The 10,992-nt window shown below is 31.9% G+C and overlaps 1 protein-coding gene across 4 annotated transcripts in view; it reads right to left on the bottom strand.

Annotated features, from left to right (window-relative positions):
• Positions 1–10,992, bottom strand: part of LOC145255692 (E3 ubiquitin-protein ligase RNF34-like) — a 187,800-nt gene that overhangs the window by 114,736 nt on the left and 62,072 nt on the right. For 2 of the 4 annotated variants that reach the window (XM_080114263.1, XM_080114264.1), the window contains exon 2: positions 6,318–6,733. The exons of the other annotated variants lie outside the window; for them this stretch is intronic. The gene's annotated coding sequence lies outside the window, so the exon portion shown is untranslated. The remainder of the gene's footprint in view (positions 1–6,317; positions 6,734–10,992) is intronic. 4 annotated transcript variants of the gene reach the window in all.

The following is a 10,992-nucleotide window of genomic DNA, read 5'->3' as shown; positions in this document are numbered from 1 at the left end:
GTTGTTAAAACTGGAAAAAAAAAGACGGATATTCTAGTAAAAAATATGAATTTATATCTTAAAAATCTGCAGTCAATTTAACATTATATAATCAATTCTTAATGCTGCAATATTTTAAGTTATAACTTTTATTATATTTTTTCCCCAGTTTTAACAACTAATCCCTTTACTTTCCTAAGTGTTATCTTAACCATATTACTTTTCATGCTCACATTTTTCTACATAATATATAATGCTTTGGTTTAGCAAATCCCTTTGTACAATTTATGAAGAATCGGCAAAGAAAATATTTCAACTCAAGTAATCGAACAATTCTAAATTAAACTAGCAAGAATCTCCTCTCCCTCACCCACATCAAGTTAAGAAAAAGAAAAAAGACCGCCATTCTCTTCTTACGTCACAGGTGTGGAATCATTGCAGTTTAAAACTCTGCAAATGTGTTTACATGATTAAAAGCACACTGAATTCTTCATCTCCCAAATGATGTAAATATCATGTTGAACCTCTGCGGTCAAAGTATTACACACAGAAACATCCCCACTCTGCCTTTCATTTGTCAGTGCTCTAATCTTCGACTTTTGTCAATCGTTAAAACAACCAATTCTGATTCTAATGGAATTCCAATAGGCATTCGGTCAGTTTTTCCTACTTTCTCCATTCACAAAATAGATCAGATCTTTTCTCCTCGACCACTCAGATTACAGATTCTTCTCATTTAGCCCGGATTGCTTATGGATCAAGCATCATAAAGCCACTTGCAAAGGCAAAGATGGACTGGGTTAAAAAGGGGGTTAGGTGCATCCGTTGTGGCGATCACTAATCGATGACGATCTATTCAAGATGATTTGACTATTACAGCCACACGATTCAAAATGGCAATCAACCCCTTTTCCCTCACCCTCAACAGATTTTTATGGCCTGTTCTTCAGAATTGGCTTTTTGAGGAAAAGAAAATTAGATTCATTGTAGCATTCACTCATCGATGCACACACAAAGCAGAATTATTTATGTTTACTTTTGAGCTTGACTACACATTGTGTATCACTCCATTATATATATATATATATATATATATATATATATATATATATATATATATATATATTACACACACTAGTAGAGAGACTCGACGTTGCCCGGGATTGAATGAGGATCAACAATGGTTTCTCACTTCCAATAATATAATTGTTATTGAAACCTGTGAAATCGTCCATTTTTCAATCAAATCAACTGATTGCCTGCTCTAGTCAGGGACTCACTGCGATGCACCAAGAGAAAGCTTCACATGTTTCCCCACAGTAACATAGTTCACAATACATTGTAGTCTACATTACAATGTTAGGAACCTATTGTTTATTTTATAAAATTATGTTTATATAAAAGCTTGAATTGAAGTTTAAAACATAAAAATCAAGTATCATGGTTCAATTGCACTCTAGACAGAGACATTAATTTCAAATGCGCCTTTGTTTTATCACAGAACTTACTGCTGATTTTATACACTAAGCCCCTTCTGCTTGTGCTTAAAGCTTCTCAAAAGCACCCTTGATGTTTTGGTCAAAATCGGATGGTTTCTTCTTTAATCAAATTTTTGCAATTTTCGATACTCATCAGAGGCATTCAAATACAAAACCTATCTCGGAACACTCACAGACACATGAAGTACATTCATGTCAAATTTAAAACAAAATCTGCCAAGCCATTTCGGAGTCTATAGGAAACAAACTCGCACACAAATAAAGAGCCTTTTATATATAAGATAGATATGTATATTATCAACAATGTTAAGCCTGGTCAGTACTAAATCGATGACTATTTGGGAATACTAATTGGGAATTAAAACAGTAAATCTTAAAAGACTTGATATCCTATAGAATAGAGTTGCATCCATCTAAAGAAAAGTCGGTTGGCTTTTTGAATTTACGCCTAAATAGTAATACATTTGACAAACTGATATTCGATTCTGCCAAGCCAATGATTTACTGCAATTTTCAGGTTTTATAAAAGGGTTCACATTTTAAAACGATTTGACCATTTTTAACTTGCTAAGTTAGCTTATTGGTTTTGCTTACTGAACTTAGAAAAAGATCATGAATTCGAACCTAGGCAGCTTTGTATTTATCTTTGTTCTTATTTTATTCAAGTTTAAACTTGATTATAATTACAATATTGAGCTTTTTTTTTTCTTTTTTTACTTTCACTGCTTTTATATATATTCTACACAGTTTAGGGGGAATTAAGAACCCTGATGACTCTGGGTACACCAATATATATACAAGTTAGAAAAGCATTTCATCCAAGGCATGAAAATTGTTAAACAAAATGTTTTTGTAGTCTTTAAAAATAAAGGTACAAGATTCAATTTGAAATTTATTTATCTTCAAAGTGCACTTTTATAAATCTTTACAAAGTAAGGTATAAAAATTTAATTTAAACTGAATCAAAAAATTACCTTGTACATTACATAAAATAAATCCATTCTGTTGCACTTTAAAAAAAAAAAAATAAAAAAAAATCATTGAAAATTTTATATCTATATCATTAATTGCTAGATGAAAGATAAGGTTTTTAAAGTGCACCAAAATGTACATTACATAAAATAAATTCAAGGTAATTTTTGGATTCAATTTAAATTTTTATACCTTACTTTGTAAAATTTATTAAAGTGCACTTTGAAGATAAATAAATTTCAAATCGAATCTTTTACCTTTATTTTTAAAGCCTATAGTAAAAACATTTTGCTTAACAATTTTCATGCCTTGGATGAAATGCTTTTCTAGCTTGTATCTTATCTTTTTAAGATTATATTTTAAAACTCCTCTCTATTTCAGTTTATATTTCTCACACCACAACTCATTTTTGCAACCCCGTCTTTGTAATACAGGTCCGAATAATGAGAAAATCTGAATTTTTTTTAAAAACTTCTTTCAGAATAGAAAATCTTTAAAATTTAATACTGAAACCTATATGAAATATGTTCCTTAAATATTCAGTACATAAGAAAAATAGATGAAAATTTCTAAAAAGGAGTGTATAACTGGTTACGGTCAATAGTAGTCCTCACCAGTGAAAGTCTTTGTTATTGTTATTCTGTTATTATTTAAAACATTTTGTGTCCTGCTCTTTAGCGTGAGGACTAATATATCAGCACTTAACATCTGGTTCTTCTGATAAGAGTTAGAAGGAACAAATTTATGAGAAATCATACAATTAAGTTTCACCGTTTCATAACCTGTCCGAAAGATTGAAAATTAATTCTCAGCTACTCAATTTTCATGGGCCATGCAAAACAACTATTAAAGTAAATATTTTCTTGTGCAACCCTAGATAAGGAGAGCTAATAAAATATATTGTCATTAGAAGTGTCCCCACCGACTGGCATCAACTGGCACTCCAAAGGTGATAGATTTTGAGTAAAGTGTGATACTAAATATATTATTGGACATAGTACCGATTTAAATCTCGTTTTAAAAAATAATTGGCAAAGACATTTGCAGATTTGGATCAAGTCACATAGGTAACCTTTCCTGAAGCAATCTTGAATCAAGTTGTTCATCTATTATATAAAAGCGAAAATGTGTTTGTGTGTACACTATTTTGTATGTCTGGCAAAGGCTTTTTTCGAGAAGGAGTGAGGGGTACCATTTCTTAGAACTTTTTATATACTTCCTAGATTATAATATCTCAGAGGTAGTCTTATTTGAGCGGCTTATGTTACAAAATTTGCGCTATTTCTTTCTCTCATGTTTTAGTTTGCATTTTTGTGTGTTTTTCGTATATAAAAGCAAAATTAAGATAAATCATGTTCTTGGCCTTTTGTGCCATGACGTCCAGAAAGCAATGAGCTTTGATCAATGCGGGGAAAACCCATCATATCAGACAATTGCTATTCATTTGGACACTCCCCGTTTTTGTGGGGAGCTGCTTTTCTCAAACATCTTGGGGAAACAAACAAATAGGGCAGCTGGCTTGAAGCCAGAATTAACTGCGTGATTTCATTTCTCTATGCCGTGATGTTTGACCTAGAAAAGCAGACATTCATTTATGCACCCGCGTTTTTTAGTCGTTTAATTTGAACGGTTCTCAGTTCCTCTGCCTTCCTAGCGTAGTGGTAACATGTCACGTTTTCTTTTCCGACTTCACCTCAAGGCAAGGGTTTGAGCATACCTGCCTCTAACACTAACGTTTTTTTTTTCACATTCTTTTCTTCCTTCATTGTTGCCTTATACTAATTTTTTTCCTACACACAAACACCCAGGCAATGCCAGGCACCCACGCTTGTGTACATATATAATTTCAAATATCTATATATTTGAAATTATGAGATTTTGCGTGTCTGAGATATTGATATTCTTTCAAAGATGCTATAATGAAAATGTCCCCCTCTCTGAACAAAACATACTATATTCAATCATTTCATCAAATAAGAATGATCAAATCAGACATAAAACTTATAAACTTTTTATTTATTCATTTGCGAACTATCATCCTCATCTTCATAGTTGTTGTTTCATGTTTCGGCCAATTATTCCTCTGGCCTTCGTCAAGTGGTATAACGTGGCGGGATAAGAATGCGGAGTCTCTGAACTGCATCCTCAGTCATTACTGCCTTCCATAGTTGTTTTCTCACCACATTTTGGCCAACTAAATCTCTGCCCAGCTTTGGGTAGGATTGAAACTGCTATCCCCAGACAATGCTCACTTGGAACCATAGAGATTCAACATCTATCCACTGCACCATGAGCGGCAAAGGGCAATCAAGGTTGAATTTTTTTTTTTTTTTTTCCTCTTCCAATCCTACCCAAATCCAGGTAGAGGCTTAGTTGGCCAAAACATGGTGAGACGACAACTATGGAAGGCAGTAATTACTGAGGATACAGTTAAGAAACTCAGCATTCCTATCCAGTTTACCACCTGACGAAGGCCAGAGGAATAGTTGACCGAAATGTGAAACAACTAGAAGATAATAGTCTGCAAATAAAAATATAAACTTACAAATTTAATTAGAAAATAAAAATGTTTTGGAGAATGCATTTGCTTTACAGTTCGACTCCTCTACTTTACCCTCCCTCCCTATAAAAAAAATTTTTTTTATTTTTTTTTGCATGCACAAATTATTGATATGTGCCCCCCCCCCCACAAAAAAGAAAAAAAGAAAAAAACTTTAATCACCTCTCTTATCAGTGAAGTTGCCATTTTTGCAAATGAGCTTTCGATGCAAAAAAATCTATACAGGCAAACAATTGATTTGTATTCATGCATTCTATCGTCTGCTTTTGCTTTCTTTTTTGAAAAAAAAAAAAAAAAAAAAAAAGTGTCAATATTTTTTTTCACTATTCACCCTTTTTTTCTCTTAAATTTCATTCTCATTCGTTTATTTGAAATAAATAGGGATTGGATTGGATTGGAATGGTAGAAAGGTCAGAAAATGGCCAGGATCAGTGCAGTGTGTTTATGTGGGTGGAATTTCAAGCAACAGTCAACACAATAGAACTAAAAACTTCAAAAGAAAAAATAATACAGAAAAAAGTAAAAAAAAAAGGATAAAATCTGAAAAGGAGTTGTATTTTTCCACCATTTTCAATGTTATTAATCAAATATTCATAGCTGCAGAGTCGGTAACTGTTGCATTCAGGGCTATGGACGTATTTATTCTTACTTTACCTTTGACAATTAAGTATTTTCGTTTACTAGCCAAACCCACGTGATTTTTGGAATATGACATTTTCGTTCTGTACATCATATAGACTTTTCTGCTTTTTTTTATTTATTTATTTTTTAATAAATGTAATTCTAAACATGTACAGAATTTCATGTTGAGACTTGAAAGTATAAACATTTGAATTTCTTCAGATATTTTCTTTTTAAACAACTTTCATTAAAAAAAAAAATTTTTTAATATTGTTCTATTAAACCGTTTATTGTTTAAATAATTTGCCATCTATTTATTTTTAATAAAACGAGCAAAGTCGAAAAGATATTTTTCGCTCAGTGATGATGAGCTTTGGAAGATTGTCATTGAAAGAAATAATGCCAAAAAGATAAACGTTTTATTATTTCTAGTCGGCATTTGCGTGGGGAGGGGGAACTAACAATGTAAAGCCCTGCTCACATTAAATTGCATTAAATGTAGACAAATATATTTATGGTGCTTTGACTGAATTAAACTTAAATAAAAAAAAAAATAAAAATTTTTAAAAGTTTGTGTTTTTTTTTTAATAATCTGTGATAAAAACACGCGTGGAATGCGAAATATTTTATCTCACATTTTTGTTCCAAGACAGTGGCAAAAAATTAACAATTACAACAAAGCATACCTGTAAAATTCGACACAAATTTTATTCGTTCTTTGTTGCAAAAAAGGAAATGCCCGATTTGCCTCCGAATAGAGCTGGTAATAATCTCGAAAGGTAGTTCTTTTATCTTTATCAGGAACAGGTATCCGGGTACAGCGAATTAATTACAGCCGTTGAAGGGGTTGGCATGATGCCTTCTAATGAAAAGATTCAATTCTCGACTTTAGTCGACATTACAGAAGTTCATAACGTTCATTTGAAGGAAAAGTTAATGACAGGTCCGTAACTGATCTTTAAAAAGCCTCTAGGAAACTTAGCCTAATCATTTAGGCTTCAAAATAAAGTCTCAAGGAGACAAAAAGTTAGGTGTCCAAATTGCCTCATATCCAGAGAGAGTGGAGTTCCATCCTTCTCTTCGGCTGTTTTTCTGGAACTGCCTGTAAAGAAAAAAAAGGCAAAAATCACCACCAAGCTCATCACTGGTGGTTAAAACATCGACCAATTTGATTGGTCTAAATAAAGAGAGTGGGTGGCCAATCAGAGGCTTGCTTATAATTGTAGAATTTCTGACACACTGCCAAGGAAAGGAGGAAAAAATAATGATTACACATTACTTTTTTCTAATTAGAATATGAGGTAATTTAAAACGGTCAATAAGTGGTAAGTAACAAAGGTTGAACCGAGGGACTTAAGTTTAATATAGTTAATTATCATTATTGAATTTAAATTTATGTGTATCTGCATAACATAATATCGGATGGCTTGGGGAAGATGAGCAGGATTAGCAGTCATAAACGTAATGAGTGACAGCCAACATTTGTTCATACAAAACAATTTGTTTGGGGAAGAAGTTTTGATAAGACATTTACAACTTATAAATATCCACTTTGACAGTTGAAGAGGGGTTAGGAAAAAATCTAGAAGGGGATGAGCAGGGCAAAAACTTTAAAGTAGGATAAAGGCGAGTGGGAGGTGAGGATTAACTCTTCTCTACCAGGTGAAGGGGGTGTAGAAAATGGAATCAACAAGCAGAGTTAAATCTAGTTAGAACTTCTTAATGAGACAGGTATGAGTCCCCCCCCCCTGCAACTTACGGATAAAACTAGCAGAAGGTATTCAATGAATTATTTAGAATGAGTATCGAGTTCGCCATTAAATAGCCCTAAAATGGTTACTGTACCGCCATAAATTTAAAAAGTAATAAATAAAAATTAATAAAAAAAATGTTTTTAAATGTACTGACTAGTATTATTAATTAGAAAACAAAACTAAAATATAACATTAGCAAATTCATCAACATAAAATAAAAAAGGATATAGGAACACCACACTTAGTGCTTGTATTCGTTGCGCCACAAATCCTTATAGAAAATTCTAGGAGCCTTTAACCTATTCTCATTTTAGATGTCTTGTCCAACTACTGATTATATAATTTATTACTATTTTATCTATATACACTTACATATTTGTGACATTATATATAACAAGTCTCACTCTTGTACATTTTTTCCACACTTACATGGAATTACATGAACACAGTTCTTGGTCATGACTTTCTGTAGAAGAATTCACAAGATGCATTTGAAGAAAGTCGAGTTACATCGGCTGAAATGCGAGAATAACATCCAAGATGAAAATAGTCAAAAAAATCAAAAACATACGTTCCTGTGTAGCTTACTTGTCACAAGTATATATATATATATATATATATACACACACACACACACACACACACACACACGCACACATACATACATACACACTAATCAAGAATTAGAATAGGAAATAGCACGTTTTTTACGTTTCAAATAAAAAATTGAGTAGCAGACATGGTATTATTTCGAGCCCATTCTGTTTGCCTCAACAGTTGAGTTGTCAAAAGACATTGTGCCAACTAGAATGACCATTTTATCGCATAGGTTTCTAAAAAATAGAAATTGTTAATAGGCGTTTTCAACTTTAATTTTTTCGATGGTGACAAACCAAAATGTTTCTACCCGTTTCCTTTGGATTTTTGATCTAGGTTTCATCTTGAATGACGAATCCGCGATTGAAATTCTTAGGGTCCAATCATCCTTGAGATCTATCATGCAAACATCTTTTTCATCTTCAAGATCTGTAAGGATCTAACTATTGACTGAAGAGTACAATGTCTCATCCAAAACCATATAATGAATGGGATCGGTGATGTTTGGATGACCTGACCTGTGGTGCAATAGGTGTATCAGAATTTTTGTAGGAATTTTTGACACCCCTAACACGAAACTGCGAATAAAATATAAAAAACTCGTAATTTCTCTTTTAAAAGTGGGTTGTTTATTTTCTTTATGGATAATACTTCCAAAATAAACTATTAAAGTTGTATAAAAAGTAATAGAAATATTTATTTTTTTTAAAAACAGTAATGAAATTAATTGAATTTTACGAGTTCAGTATTTTTCAATTTTTAAACTTTAAAAATCTATCAAACTTTTTCTATTGATTCTATTTTTACAATATTTTCAGGGTCAATGTGAAATTTTATGCCCGTTCCAATAAACCGAATATAATATTTTAGACAAACGTTTTTTTTTAAGTTCACGCCCCCCTATTTTGAAAAGGTAAAAATAATATATTCTAATTTAAAAAAAAAAAAAAAAAAATTTTGTATTTTTTTTTTTTTATGAAACCTTGGTCCTTGCTCCTTTAATTGAAAAGAAAAAATATTAAGGTTTGAATTACATTTTTCGAGTAGTTATAAGCTTGGAAAGACAGGAGGTCGGATTATTCAATATTTTTCACAAAGTTTCTGACACACCTAGTGGTGCAATGGATTAAAGCATTAATCTTTTAAAGTTAGTCTGGAAGAGAGTTGTGCGACCATTCTGGAAATCTATTTTGCAGATAGTTTGCTTATCTTCAAGATTTCTCAGTTAAACCAGCATTGTCTCAACCAAAACTGATGCCTACAAATTTAGTTATCTTTCTGTGAGATTATTTTCTATTGAAAGAAAATAAATAATCACAAAATGTTTACATAATAAATACACATCATGGGGGATTGAAAGCCAAATTACAATGCAATAAAACGAAAATAAAATATTTTACTTGTTTGAAATTTATAATTTGAATATATTTCGGAGCCCAACTCCATCCTCAGCATTTTGTTTCTTTCTTTTACTCTGAAATATTTAAATTATAAATTTCAAACAAGTAAAATATTTTCATAATATTGCATTGTGATTTGGTTTTAAAGCGCACCTGATGCGTATTTTATTTTATTCAAATTAAAATCAACGCTTCTATAACGGAACTCACACTCCTGACGTTTACATAATATTTTTGTTCAATCTTACTCGTACAAATGATGAAATTGAATTTTATTCAAATCTGCAGGACTCCCTTTTTCACCAGGTTTCACCTTGGATTTGCCTATTCGGTAATGACAGCATTATACTGAACGCCTTAAATTTCAGAAGACAGGAAAAATTAGTACTTTTTAGGAATAGGTATCCAATAAAATTCAGTACTTATGTCATCAATTCAGAGTTGCATCGAACACTTCAGCGACTAACGAATGTTAGTTAACTTGATTGAACAATCAACATAATATGAACCGAAGTTTTTTTTATTATTATTATTTTTAACAATCCAAAACTGAGTTTTAGATTTAGTTTGCAAAGTCGATTTCAGGATACCTATTCGTAAAAAGCATTAAAAAAAATTGTATGGTTTCCGATATAATAGTGAAACGTTACTTTTTATTTCATTTTCTGTAAAATCACTCATCTCTAGTCCCTAGTCACCCGGTGGGGGTGGGGAAAAAAATTAAAAATCACCAGAAAAATAATCACTCACACAGGAATGATTTTTTGGAGGCAACTACATCATCCTGAAACTCATCTTGATAAGATCAAGCATAATATTGATTTTTATACAATTAAACAGGACTCTCCTTGTTAAATGAAGCACAACTATTGTGTTGCAAGAAATTTCCGTTTTTATAGCACAACAATTTTCCCTTTTTTTAATTTGTTCTTTAGTTTAGACTGTTTCTATAGGGAATTTGAAAATATTACAACTAGCAGAAATACCCGTCCTACAATTCATAATTCAACCATTTACTAAATGCAAAAATCAGATATTAAAATATTTCAAGGCAAGAAAAAACATTCAAATAAAAGACTACAAATCTTAGAAAGTTATTTACATTAAGGGTTTGGTTCAATTTATATTAATGGTTCACTGCTGACCAAGGCTAAAAGCTACTCAAGGATAAGAGTGGCTAACATTTTCAGTTGGATGATGGAGCAGTACTATGAAAATAGTGAGAACAAGGTTAGATTAATTTACATAATACAGCATAATTGTTGACATTGCACTTAAAAACGACCATGTTGTAGTCTGTAAGGAAGCATTCCCACAGCAACGTGTTCGAGAGATGTGAAGTTCTTCGAAAGAAACTATTCATGGAAGTTGCATTTGATTTTAAGCACACAGCAGAAGGAATGTTCTTTGCAACATAGAAGAGATCATCTTCCACTAGATTGTATGCATCTGGTCCAACTTGAGACCCGAGGTCAGTTTTTAATGTGGGGAAAATCCAGTTTCCCTTAAATGGAGACATTAGAGACAAAAATTTAAATTGTTTCAATCTTGAAGGATTTCTCCACCGACCGATGGCAGAAAATAAAACGGATACTACACTTTGCTCTTAG

This window comes from Euprymna scolopes, chromosome 31 (assembly GCF_053919585.1).
Source record: "Euprymna scolopes isolate OS-2025 chromosome 31, ASM5391958v1, whole genome shotgun sequence".
In the NCBI taxonomy this organism is placed as follows: Eukaryota; Metazoa; Mollusca; class Cephalopoda; order Sepiida; family Sepiolidae; genus Euprymna; species Euprymna scolopes.
This window is presented reverse-complemented; position numbering and strand designations above follow the sequence as displayed.